General features: G+C 37.5%; 1 long non-coding RNA gene across 1 annotated transcript in view; it reads right to left on the bottom strand.

Moving 5' to 3' along the window:
* Positions 3,016 to 14,161, bottom strand: part of LOC110395598 — a 55,207-nt gene continuing 44,061 nt past the window's right edge. Inside the window, exon 3 of the long non-coding RNA XR_002436502.1 lies at positions 3,016 to 3,091. This is a non-coding gene — a long non-coding RNA (uncharacterized LOC110395598). The remainder of the gene's footprint in view (positions 3,092 to 14,161) is intronic.

The following is a 14,161-nucleotide window of genomic DNA, read 5'->3' as shown; positions in this document are numbered from 1 at the left end:
CTTTCAGCAGAATAACTGCATTTAATAGATAATTTTGTAAAAATACATCCATTGGATTAACATTAAAAACTCTATATGAAAATACCTAAAGACATAAGGTCAAAGAACACTGACAGTTTCTGCTTGATTTATATCTCATTTTGGAATGAAAAATGGTATAATGCCGACATTATGGCAACGGAGTAAATATTACTTTTCTGGGTAAAAGGTTTTTCACTGGAGAAACATGAACATAGAAATGCCCTTTCCTATACTTTATGATAAATAATAATAGTAAATAGGAAGATTTTGTTCTATAAAAATGTATGTATGAAAATGAACAATTAAAATTCACATAAATGTGAATGACTACACTGTATTTCATCATCAAAATATTTTAGAATGACTTACAATAGGATGTTTGGGTGTCACTGCATCAAAAGATTACTCATACTAATTATGTCTTTCAAAAGAGATGTTGTACATCTAGGTGAGGGCTACAGCCACATAGCTCTATCACCATCACTTGCCTCCAAATCAATCAATGCCTCAGTCATGACAGCTGACCAGTTCATCACTCCAGAATATTTTTGTAATCTTGTTCCTTTCTTCATCAGGTACAATTCCACTGTTGTGATCTACTGCTCATTCACAAGTACCTCTCTTTATCTGGGAGTCAGTCTGCAACACAGCAAGATTCATTTCTCAGCATCAACAGTGGAAGGAGGTGTGACTCAGGTAACAGAGAAAAAGTTCAACCTCTCACTGCCCAGTCAACCCAGGACCACCAGTTGTGCAGGTGAACTGCTTTCACCTGTGCTCCCAAGGCTGGCCACACCTCTTCACCAGGTGCTCAATCACTGTTCCAGGCTGTGACCTAAGAGTTCCCATACAGTGATGAAAAGTGTACCCTTAATATATCCAGTAAAAATTTTTTGGAGACAGTCCTACATCATCTTCTGGATTACCACATCTGGATCTGAATGTATATTTCTGATCATGTGTACTCCATTTGTATGTGGATCCAAAGTTTTGAATCCATCCTTCTTTAAAGTCAGAAGCATTTTCAAGCATTTCATTTAATTCAGGCTGAGATCCAGATCTGGAACTGTCTGATAATGAAACTCTGTAACACATTATATGTTCAGCTATATGAAGTTGACCTACCAGATATCCTTCTACAGTGAGATAACAGTGAGAAAAGGGGATAACAGTGAAGGTTGTTCATCGTAACTTTCAGAAAACTTTTCACATTCCCATGTTTCACATAGACAAACTAATGAAGTGCAGACAAAATGAATGTATTGAGCTGATACTGCTGAGCTTACAGATTTGTAATCATCAGTAGAAATCCCAGCTGTAGGCCTTTCACTAGTGATGCAGCCCACGAGTTGATAAAAAAACCAACAATGTTTAGTATGGTCACATTGCCCAGAGATATTGTGGAGTCTCCATTGTTGGAAATGTCCAAAACTCAACTGCACACAGCCTTAGGCTTCCTGCTATATCTGACTGACACTGCTGCAGTAAGTGGGGTTGGATTTGATGGTTTTAGGAGACCCCTTTTCATGTGAATGATCTTCCAATTCTGTGATTCCATCCTTCTATGACGGTTCTGTCACATCTTTTTACGTTTTTTTGGCTTGAAGTTTTGACTTGGTTTATTGACCTGAAGGTTTATTCACGCTGAAGTCCATCACAAGGAGATTCATTTTAGGACACTGTCACTGTTCTCAGAATCAATTTGATTAAAGAATTCCAGACTGAATCTAGTTCTGCAATGTATATGCAAAATACATATGTTAGAAAGTGGCACATATGTAGCTGAGGGCATAAACTGCCCCAAGTACCGTACATTATTTATGATTGAGTTCTACAGCTTTTTGTATTACATTTTTACTTCGCCGTTTAAACCAGAGTGCTACTACTACAGACAAAGGAAAATATTTACAGTACAAGATCAGGATAGGCATTTTTTTTAGGCTCATAGGAGAAAAAAAACAACAACATAGTTTTATGCTTTGGGAATTCATTTCCCATGTCCTGCAAAATATAGTACTGAGATGGGTTATAATGGATCTGGTTTATCTGGAGCAAATACCGTAAGATATGATTTCCCCTTTAGCTAACAAGAATTTGCTAATTATTAGCGTGGAAGATTAAGTGTTTTGAAAGAACAGTGAGAAGGAAATTGCAGTGAAAAAAAATCATATTACAAACTTGCAGCAACACTTATTATTCCCATTAAATATGAATCATTTATTAAGAAAAGTGACTGTAAGTGATACACATGCATTCACAGATAACACAGTGTGAGGCTTATGAAATTAATGGGAAATAGAGCAATCTTTGTAATGTCCTGTTTAATGGTTCATCCCTGCTAATATAGCATGAAGCGTTTTGAAGGGTCACAGCCTTATATCCTTGCCTCACTTCTGGTTATTGTACTGCAAACCTGGTACCACGAATTGTGCAGAAGCACTCAGGATGCGTGTCTTTGGCTTGATTAGGTGCATTCTCTAGAAAAAGCACCATCAGATCTGTTTAAGAATGAAGGGAGTTGGTATAAGTAAAATTTAAATCAGTAACTGCTAGAAACATTATAAATGCTAATGGCTAAGGTCCAGATCACATCAGACATTTGAGTCCACTACATCTTATTTAAGGAAATCGGTATAAAGAACTTGAGTCAGGAAAATTTATTCAAATTCTTTTTTACTACCATTATTAGATGAGAAGATGCGCAATGGAGATTATACATGTAGAGATTTTAAAAAGGAATCAGTGTGAAACTACTCTCTCTGCTTCTCATATAGGTTGACAATACATCTATGATATTGAGGCTGTAAATTTTAAGAGGATTATGTACTTGTTTGAAGAAATTATAAAGGAGATGTTTTGCTTAAGTTTCCAACTTTGATGCTTTCTATTACTTGTTCAAAAAAAGTAGACGAACATGTTACCTGGTGATACTTTGGAGGGAAACTTATTATATGCTGAAACCATTCAAATATGTTCTTACCTTGAGACTTCTATTATGTGTAGAATTCTGGAGTAGACCCAGAGAACATAAAGAGGATCTCATTTTCTCAAGAAGTATTTCTAGGTTTCTCTGGGGACAAATAAATAAATGAATAAATAAATAAAATGAAAGATAAAAATAGCAAGATTATCTGAGTTGAACTTATTCTAGTGGCCATACGGAAATTGCAGTTAGCTTATTGAATGGGTACATAGTTATATACATGAGTTGCAGATGCCCAGATTCTGGCAGTGGGGGCTGCTGGGCTCCTCTGTGAGGTGGAACTGCAGCTGCTCCATGCTGGACACAGCCAGCTCCAATGACCTTACTGCAGGGCATGGCTGGACCCGGCAGCCAAAATGGCAACACCTCTGGGAAGAGCAGCAGAGAGGAACCAGTATGTACTGATCATAGGATCCCATTCCCCATCTCCCTGCATCCTTCAGCAGAGTGATAGAGGTGTTGGGACAGGGAGGAGCAAGGATATTGGTTTATTATTTCTTTCTCACTCACTACCTGAATCTATTTTGACTGGCAATAAATTTTCCCCAAGCCAACTTTGTTTTGCCCATGGCAATCATTGGTAAGTTATCTCCCTGAATCTATCTCAGCCAAATTGCTGTGTCATCCTATTTCCCACTGTCCCACTGAGGATGGGGAATGAGATAGCAGCTGGATAGGAACTTTGCTGTTAGCCAAGGCATGGTATGCATGTCTTACACACCTTAATATTTAGGTGACATATCAGTAGGCACCTAATAAAAAATATTCCCTTAAAATTTCTCCAAGAGATCATCAAAGTTCACAAATCCTTTTTTACACAAAACTTAGACTACTTTCTGCAATCCAATTCATTTTAGATTTCACTAGTGTTTCTTAAAGTTTTTAATTTAATAAAAAATGGGTTGAGGTTCTGGCCCTTCTCTATTAAGGAAGTATGGTTTGAGTTGTGTATTAGTAAAAGGTTCTTCACTGAAAAGGTGGTCAGGCACTAGAATTAGCTCCCCAGGGGAGTGGTCATGGCCTCAGGCTGCTGGAGTTCAAAAAACATTTGGACAATGCCCTCAGACATAGAGACTGAATTTTGAGAGGTCCTGTGCAGAACCAGGAGTTGGACTTGATGATCCTTGTGGATCCCTTCCAACTTGGTATATTCTATGATTCTAGGTACAATAGAAGCTCAAAGTTTACATCTGGAAATTTCTCTGTGATAATGTAAGGAAGAGGCTTCTGTTTCCAATAAACCAAAGACATGTACATTTTCACTTAGGTTAAAAAAATGCGTAGAAGTATAATACAATTTGTTGAAGCTATAGGAATAAATGGAAAAGTAGTAAGGTACATTCAATTTTCCAACTTCTGAAAGTCACTTGGAATGAAAGAATTATACCTTACCAGTTGTCCTGTATATTCCATCATCTGGTTCTTCATAGTGCTTCAAGACCACACTGAGGCCTTCAATAGACTTAATTGTAAAAATAATTTTTAAAATAAATTTATTGTAAATTGTGTTTCTTCAGGAAATGTAAATAGTATTGGATTGCCTTCTAGAAATTTTGATAACAAATTACCTTCCATGACAACTTTTCATGAACTTTTCATGCTTCCTCATTCATATGCTAAATCTTGAAACCATTACTGACTGGGAAAAGATGGGGACAGAACAAACTCAGGAATTCCAGTAATGACTAAATCAGCCTGTCCATTGATAGCATAGCTGTTGACTCTAAGAATGTTCAAAGTATGATCAAATACAATTTCCTTCAACAATAGAGCTATGCCTGCAGGTGACATTTACCTCTCTATGTCGACAGTTTAAACCATGATAGCAAGAATACAAAAAGGAGTTAGTACAAAGGAATTTGTACCCAGAGCTTTCCTTCTGAAATTCCAATTCAGAGCTGTACCATCAGTTGAATGACTTACACTTTTTTTCATCCTTCAAAGTAATTAATAATAGTAGGCACTCAAAATTGTAATGATATCATTATTAGCATATTTTCTTTGCTTTCATATTGTTCAATTTCCATGGATGTTTTTAGGCAGAGGGTTATTGCCTGTTGTCTTTCTGAATAGGAGATATCTATTTCAATATCCTCCTCATTTCCTCTCAATACTGATTTTTTTCCTCTGCCTCTGATATTAACCCTAGTCTCCATTGTGTGCAGCAGATCAACTGCTGAAATACCAAATAATCTGCCTAAAGCACATCATTTGCAACAAATGAAATAAAACAACTGGAGCTTCCTCTCTTGATAAAGCAAAGCAAGAAGCATAATTTTTATCGTTTCTCCTGGATGCAGGAAGATGGCTGCACTCCCAGTAAAATTATTTGATTCTACCTTTCCTTCAGATGAAAACAGTACTGTTTTTCTTTAAGTCTATGACAAATCTATATTATGAGTCACTCTCTGTAAGGTCAGTGTAGGTGCATTACATCACAGGGAGAGGCACAACTCAGCGTAGCATTTCTGTATTATATCACTAGTCTACTTCTGCCAAGTTTTGTCAGCAGCAGCAAGGGTCAGGTTCAAAATCTATGCGTTCTTTGTAAAATTATAAAATAAAACCAGATGAGTATTTATTCAGGCACTGGGAAAATGAAACCTTTCCTCCAAAGGCCAAACATAGTCAATACTTTCCTGTCTCAAGGAGCAAATAATTCTGTGCATATAATAAAACAAAAAAAAAAACTTATATTAAGGTGAAAGAACATAAACCTCAAGAAAGAAGGAAGATGTAAATAACATATAAAGCACATAGCCCCAAATTGATTTTGACAATTATATTTTTTTCTTTGTTTTCCTATGTGTTGATGCAAGTACTCATTGGAGAAACATTCCTTTGACATGCAAATTTTTGCAACGTTTTTAACTTTTAGTGAGCTGCATTTATTTTCTTTCTGTTAGTGAAGGTTCAGACTCAGGAATCCACTTGGATGAGTCCATTTCTAGCCCCTCAGTAGGAATATTCAGTAGCTTCCTTGGACATGCACACGCAGACTAGCACTCTTCTGCTCTCATTAGCAGTGGTTTAGTACTGAAGTACCTAATTTATTATCAGATCAGAGCCATCTTGTGCATGGCCTGCTCAGAAAATAGGCAAGGATAACAACTCTTTCTGCACTCATCCCGTAAGTTGAGTACACCCATTAAATGAAATCTTGAAGTCAACTTCAAGCATTTCTGCAATAGCCTCTGCAATAGTGAGTCATGAATATCTGCCTTCATCTTTGCAGCTGCTACGCAGAAAAGTCTTTGTATTTTTTCCCAGATCAGATGGTGTAGAAAATACACCATCAATCTACAACAAAGAAGTGTTGTGGTTCATCTGTTCATTCAACAAGTTCATCTGTTGCATTCTCCAGAGCTAGTCTGATTTCAGCTCTGTGGCTATGTGAGGGAAGGCTATCACAATATCTAATACATCTCCTAACTGAACTTACAGATTCAGTAGAAAGCTTCCATCACCTTTCAGGAAGACCTTGGGCTATGCATTTGTTCTCTGGACAATCTTATAGGTATGAATAAATGGACCGCGGATTCCCAGAACTGATCCTATGCTTTAAGTTCATATGCATCTACTAGATCAGGTCCGATGCATATGTGCTGAGAAAGTCTGGGGAAAGTGCAGCCACATCTACCTTCATTCATACTCACAAATTTTTAAAGTTTCTGAATGTTCCTATATAGAGCCACATTTTGCAACTTTGGCATTCACTGCATATAACAGAGTTCTGTTCTGCCTCGGTCATGTAATATAGATACTAACACAGTAATTCTATATCTGAAGATTACTGGATTGTTAACCTCAATGTTAAGGAAACATTTGGACTGACAATGAAGAGGCTTTTCATTCCAAATTGTATCTTCCATGTGATTTCTCTTTATGGTTCATCTGTAAATTGCAGAGTGTTCATTCATTTTTGACCCACTAACATGAATAGATCCACAATCATTAAACACAACGCATTTTTTCTTTCTCATTTCTTTCAGATATGTCTGAATCTAGAGGATAATTAACCTAATTTCTTTGTTTAATGCTGGAAAATGTCTAGTGAAAGCTCAAATGGGACCAGACTTTTAGCCTTTTAAAATGGAAATAAAGCATCAGTTCTAAAGTTTTGGATTTTTTTTTTTGTTCATATCCCAGCTGAGGATCTAAACCAAAATCTCGAACTTATATAAATGGGCTATCTTGTGGTAGGCATAACAAAAGAATAAGAAATGGAGAGATCATCAGTTTAAGCTTCCACTGAACCATAATTCACATAACGTGTGATACTGGAAATGTATACGACAGCTTTCCATCAAAGGAGATTGTTTTTCCAACAAAACTCCTGTTGATTTCAGTGGTAGAAGACCAGACCGTAGAGGTATAAATCTGAAGTTCTTCTGTTTCTGTTTGGCCTCCTAGGAGACGTTAGCTTACAGATGATTTGAAACAGATGAAGGAGAAAGACAAACAACTATACCACCAACAGCTAAAGTTTGAGAAGGGCATCAGATTTTTGTCCATATGTTCAGTAAAGGCAAGTTTTCTGGACTGATTAATTGGCAAATTTGTCCTAATTGGTGGATATCTTAATTCCCTGATATTACTTGCCTTCATTTGGTGGCACTGTTTATAGTGTATTTTTCTTTAATCTGTGAATAACAGTAAATAGGGTGAGACAAAATAAATTAAGAGAACTTTAATGAAATTATTTCTTTAAAAGTTCTTTTTTTTTTTTTTTTTGCCATTTTGTAACTCTAAAATTCAGTGCATATTTTGCCCTAGATACCTCATGAACTTTATTATGGAAATATAGTAAGAAGTTACTTTCAAATCTTCAGAAAGATTCCATTCTTGAAAAATAATTGATCTATTCCTGGAAATAATAGTAAGGAAAAACAAGACTAATATAAATGAAACATTATACAGGACTCTTGGTTAAAATATGTTAATGAAATATTGATTTAGAATCACAAAAGTTTGGAAATGTTAAAACGGTTCATAAAGTTTATTAAATTTTAAAAAGTCAAAGGAGCTCCTTGCAAAAGAAATTTTGAATGAAAGATGTCCACTGCTGGAATAAATTGGGTTCAATCCAGCATGCCTGCATCTGTCAGTATTCAGCACATGGCATAACAGACAAATCACATCTTAAGCAGTTATGTCTGTCTTCATTAGAATTTATTAGAAACATAGATCTTGTCACATGAACCATTTTCCATGGAAGTCTGTGAATATCCTCAAGTCTTCTGATGCTTGGGCACACTGTCGCTTAAGCTCCTGTTAGGTGGTGGTTTTACCAATGGTTCCTGAATTCCTACCAGGTGGACAAAGCCATGATTTTTTAATCGCATGAAGTGGCATGAGATTTTTTCTTTGCTTTGGTGGTTTGTTTTTTTTTGTTTGCTGGTTTTTTTTCTTTTTTTAACTTTAATCTACTTTTAAGCATTTAAATTAAGTTTAATATTCATGGCTAATAAGATTTTCCATGGTTAGCTGATTTAATAGGATACTACTAATGGATTTAATATGTCTTACAATTTTTGTAATCATAAAGCTAGGTGCATAGTCTAATCAAGTCAGAAGGGAGTGAGAGATCTCATCCACATGAGGAAAGGTTTAGACAGCTGGGATTATTCAGCCTAGAGATCATAAAATTGTAGAATCGTGGAATATCCGAAGCTGGAAGAGACCCACAAGGAATATCAAATCCAGCTCCTTGTTCCACACAGGACCACCCAAAATTCAAATCTCATGTCTGAGAGAATTGTCCAATCTTTTCTTAAACTCCAGCAACTCGGGGCCATGACCACTGCCCTGGGGAGCCTGTTCCAGTGTCCATCCACCCGCTGCTGAAGAACCTGTTCCTAACACCCAACCTGACCTTCCCCCGACACAGCTCTATGCCATTTCCTTGCATCCTGTCATTGTCGCCAGAGAGCAGAGATCACAGAATCATAGCATGGCTTAGGTTGGAAGGAAACTTAAAAGTCACTTAGTTCCAAGACCCCTCCCATGGGGAGGGTTGCCACCTAGTAGATCAGGCTGGTCCTTTTGGCTTCCATAGCACACTATGACTCACATTCACCTTGCCATCAGCCAGAAGCCGCACATCCCATTCCACAGGGCTCCTCTCCGGCCTCTCATCCCCCAGTCTGTACCCAAAGCCAGGGTTGCCCCATTCAAGGTACAGAATCTGGTATTTGCTCTTGTTAAATAAACTTAATGTGGTTTGTGTTTGCCCAGCCTTCCAATTAGTTGAGATCTCTCAGCATGGCCTCTCTACCCTGAAGATATGCTCAAAGGGCATATTATTAGTCTATACAAGCACCTGAACCAAGATCAAAAGATGGAGACAGGCTCTTCTCGGTGTGTCCAGGGTCATAAACAGAGAATGTTCCTCCTGAACAGCAGGAAACACTTTTTTACTGTATCGCTGACTCAGCACTGGCACAGGTTGCCCAGAGAGGTTGTTCGATTCCCTGTCTTGGTGTTCTTCAAAAGTCATCTGGATATGATCCTGGGCAAAGTCCTCAAGTTAACCTATGCACTTTCTGTAGAGAGACAGGTGCCTAGAGATAGTGATTCATCCAATCCATGTTAGGCATCAGACTCAGGAAATGGCCCTTGGATGCACCATTTTCTCTACATTAATTACACTGTGCCTAGATGACCAGTTTAGTTTATTGCCTGACTAAGGGAAGATGAGACAAACCTAATAAATCTGCTTGGGCATTTCCTAGAGCTTATGTGTACCTTTAAGAGCCTAAATATCTTTAAAAAACTTCAGCTACAAGAATCTGTCTCTTACTGAACAGTTATAGCTAATTTTCTCTTTATTTAACAAATTGATTGAATATTAAAGCATTACACTTGCAAAATAAACTTAGTACTTAAGACAGCAGGACATATATGAACAATTTTTCTAAAAGTCTTAAGACACTGGGTTGGTATATATTTTATTGCATTCGAATTCCCATGCAAATACAGCTTAATCTAAAACTCAAATGGAAAATTATCATCAAGTATTTGTCATAATTGTACTTAAATTAGACAAGTCTCAAGATAAAATAAGTGTTAGTAACCCCACCAAAGCTCTCCTTGAATAAAACTATTCTATTGAAGAACACAGCCGTGTAGTATTTAAAATCATTTTGAATGGGAGAGGACTGTTAAACCAAATAGGGTGTCTCCTATATTATTGCTGTCTTAACATTTTATTCACAGATGACAGAAGGCTAAATTAAAAAAAAAGTTTATGCAACCTTTTACAGCAAGACTTTAAGAAATCTCTCAACTATTCTGTCAAGATTATTGAAAGACGCGTACAAGAATTTCAATCTGTAATTTTAATTTTGAAGATTATTTTGACTTACTACCTGAATTAAAGCTATAGTTTATATTAACTTGTACCTCACTATGTACTTCTTTCCCTACTTTCAGGTAATTAAACAGATACTCAGATCTTACATGTTGATTATTATTTTGGTCATCTGGCTGACAGCACAGTTCTTCATCTATCTGTACCAATAACATGTTACAGAACTAAAAATGTGGAAGCCTGGTCTACATTTACAAGATTGGCTATTGACTTAGGACTGTTAAACCAGCCAGGCATCAAGGATGTGACATTTTATGGAAACAAGAGCTAGCTTCCACTTAGTGAATTGGTGAAAGCTTTCTGGAAATGCCTTCTAAAAAGCAACAGAGGAACTGAGTCATTCAAATGATGCATCATTCAAATGATGCACTAGTGAATTCTGAAATGCAACAGAACTAACCTTTTATGCTCTTTATTCTTATTCTGAACTGCTGTGCAGTTAAAATTTACCTTACTGATAGTACTAAAAATATCTGGATATAAGTAATACAACAATGAGCCTCATATTTGTGTTGAAAGGACCAACAGTAAAAATTAGACATCTGCATAGTTAGCAGAAAGGAGCAAAGGAGCTGTTCTGTTTGAAATCCCTTCCAGATTTTAAATGTAAGCAAATTAGATTATTATTTTTTTTAAGCACAAAACAAAGTGACACATGAAAATTACTCAAATGATATTTCAATTGACAAGATACTGATTCTTCTTGAGTATATATTAAATGAAAATTTGAGGAGTTGTAATTTGTAAAAGAAATATTTCTATTTTCCCAGCATGGAAAAAAAGATTCCTACCAATTACCAGCAATAGAAAAAAATTGTCGCATGTTATAAGTGCAGAAAATAGGGACAAAGAGCTATATCAGTTTTCGGGTACCGTGGAGAAAGCAGTGTACTTCTAGAGTCTAGATCAGGCATGTCCAACCCACAGCCTGCAGGCAGCACGCGGCCCAGCACAGCTCGCAATGCGGCCTGCACCCTGCCCTATGCCATCATGGCGGCAGCTCCGCCCCAGGCGTGACACTCAGCACCAAGTGAACATTGGTGCACTACTCACCCTAACTGGGCTAAAATCAGGGCATGAGGAGGGCACGGTGCAGTGCTAACTCAAGTTATGGCAAATAGGTTTATGGATTTTGATGTATCAGCTAAACACATTCCTGTGAAGAGAGAAAAATATACAGCTGTGCTTTGCGTTGCGATAAAAAAACATTGAGAGCAGGTTTCAAGATTGCCAAAAAAGTCATCAATTATTTGGTTTATTTGTGGCTCCATTTTCAGTCAACATAAATACATTTCTCATGGATTTTCAAATGGAATGTAAAAAACTACAGTTTAAAATTGGATCATGTCTCTTTACCAGACTTTTATAAGCTCTCTCTTACCAGAAACAAACAACCCTTGCTTCACAATCAATTTATTCATGTCATCACTTTTTGAAAGTACATACATTTGTGAACAATTATTTTCAAGGATGAATTACAGCAAGAGTAAAATTTCATCAAAAATCTCTGACAAGGACCTTGAGAACTCAGAAAGAATTGAAACCACTTCCACTGAACCAGTCTGATGCATTAGTTTCCCAAAACGAGATTACACATCTCACTAGTTTTATGTTTTTTGTTGCTCTCTTTTTTGTATATTTTAATAAAAAACATTAAAAAATAAAATAAGTTTAGTTACTTATATACATTAACTACTGTATATATTTTATGAGGGCTGCTCTGAACGTAATGCCTCCTGTTTTATTATGTCAATCCATGATGTCAGAGGTGGATGTTGGTGGTATGGCAGTAGAGGTTGAACCCTCCCACCAGTATTCCATTATATTTTGTTACCATGCAACAGATGGCAGCAGAGGGGCAGTTCGATATAATGGTATCTGACATGAAAGTGCAGATGTAGGAAAGGTGTGTCATTGAACTCCATACAGAAAAAATGGCACTTACTGACATTCACTGATGCTTGCTGAACATTTCTGGAGACCAAACAGTGTATGTGAGTACAGTGAGGCGGTGGGTGGTGCGTTTCAGCAGTGACAACAGTGACGGTGGGTCACCTTCTCTGGTGCAGATTTTATGAGCGTAGTCTGCAAGCTCTTGTTCATTGCTAGTGAAAATGCATAGGATATTGTTCGTAGCTAACAGTAGTGACTGTTGAAAAATAGTGTTCTGTGGCTGAGAATTTGCTCTATTAAATAGTTTTTATTGTTCTCTTTGAATCTGTTGTAGTTTCCATGGAAATACTTTGGAGGCATTACGTTCGGAGCAACCTACGTAGATGCAGCCTTACACAATTCCTCTTCACTCAATGCAGCCCAGGCAATCTGAAGGATTGGACACCCATGCTCTACATGGAATTAAAACTGATCTACTCTTGGTAGGTCTTTTCCGGCTCTTAAACAAGTTTAGTGGGAGGAATGATTTAGAGCTGTGACTGAGCCTGTCTCTCTCCGACTATCAGAGTGAGAGGAGATTCTTTGATATATGTATAACCGACATGAGATTAAGAAACAACAGTTCAAATGTTGGTGTCCAACCAGTTTATTACAGATCCTAGGCAATCAGGGAGATGGGGAAGGGAAGGCCGGCGATTATTACAAATTAGGGTGATGGGGAAGGGAAAGCAGGCGATAGGAAAGATAGGAAAGAGCAAGAATGACATGAAGTGGGGATAGTCACCACCAAAGATCGAGCTGAGTCCTGTTGCACGATGTTCCGATGGTCTGAGGCCGATACAGGAGCAGGAGCGCAGGAGAAGGCAGCAGCAGAGCGGCCATCCTTAGGCAGCAAGCAGGGAGCAGGCCCAGGAGAATCCAGCAGCAGGCAGGTAGCACGTCACGAGGAATCTGATGTCAGAGACCTCACCCCTCTTGGTTGTAGGTCCCATTTTTATCCTTCTTCTTCTGCCAGTCGTGGCATTCCTGGGCACTTAGGTAAGAGTCACGTGCAGCACCCCTGAGATGGCTGTCTCCCTCGAGATGAGCCCACACAAAAGACCATTTCCCGGCCATTAAGCTGCTACTTATCTCTCTCCTTGCCCCTGGCTTGCAAATCTTCAGACAAAAGATTTTTCCAACTTTGACCATGACTTGTCTGGACTTGTCCATCTGTGTTCCTCAGCAAGCTTTGAGGCAAAGGTGCAAAAAAGAATAATCTCTTACAATGCCCCTTTTCTAGACTGATTGATATATGCCTCCCAAAGATGTATGCTGATAAAAATCCACATGGGTTGTATTTGTCTCTGACCCTTCACTGATAGAATTCGAGGAACAATTTTACTTCCAGTGAAAAGTCAAGTCCACTGCTAAGCCAAATTTGTGAGAACTTTCTATTTAAATAATCAACTAAGATGCCTAAGTTATGTAATCATCCATCACTTTCATTCTCAGTGATGAAGAGCAACGGTTACCTTCAGTAATTCAATCTGCCTTAGAACTTGAATATGGGTGAACTGCCTTTTGGAAATACCTATCGTTTCCTCTCTTTATTGAAAAGCAGAGCTCCTCACTTAAGCAACTAAAATTAAGAGATATAAATCTGCGCCATAGAGTCACTCCACAATAGTATAACTTCACACCTTAAATAGTGCTAAGGGTATGCTTTAATATCCTGCTGGAATGATGTATACTACACAGCTGACAAGGACCAGTCTCACTATTCTGTTGTAATACATTTATATCCCTTCATGCTTCTCTTTATGTTAAATAAAATAATAGTTTAAAATTGTCTTTGCTCTTCTCGTTTGTTAAGTTTATGGTTTATACTGGACATTACCAATGTGTTACTT

This window comes from Numida meleagris, chromosome 3 (assembly GCF_002078875.1).
Source record: "Numida meleagris isolate 19003 breed g44 Domestic line chromosome 3, NumMel1.0, whole genome shotgun sequence".
Lineage (NCBI taxonomy): Eukaryota > Metazoa > Chordata > Aves > Galliformes > Numididae > Numida > Numida meleagris.
Note: the sequence above shows the minus strand (reverse complement) of the source record. Positions and strands in the feature narration are given on the sequence as shown.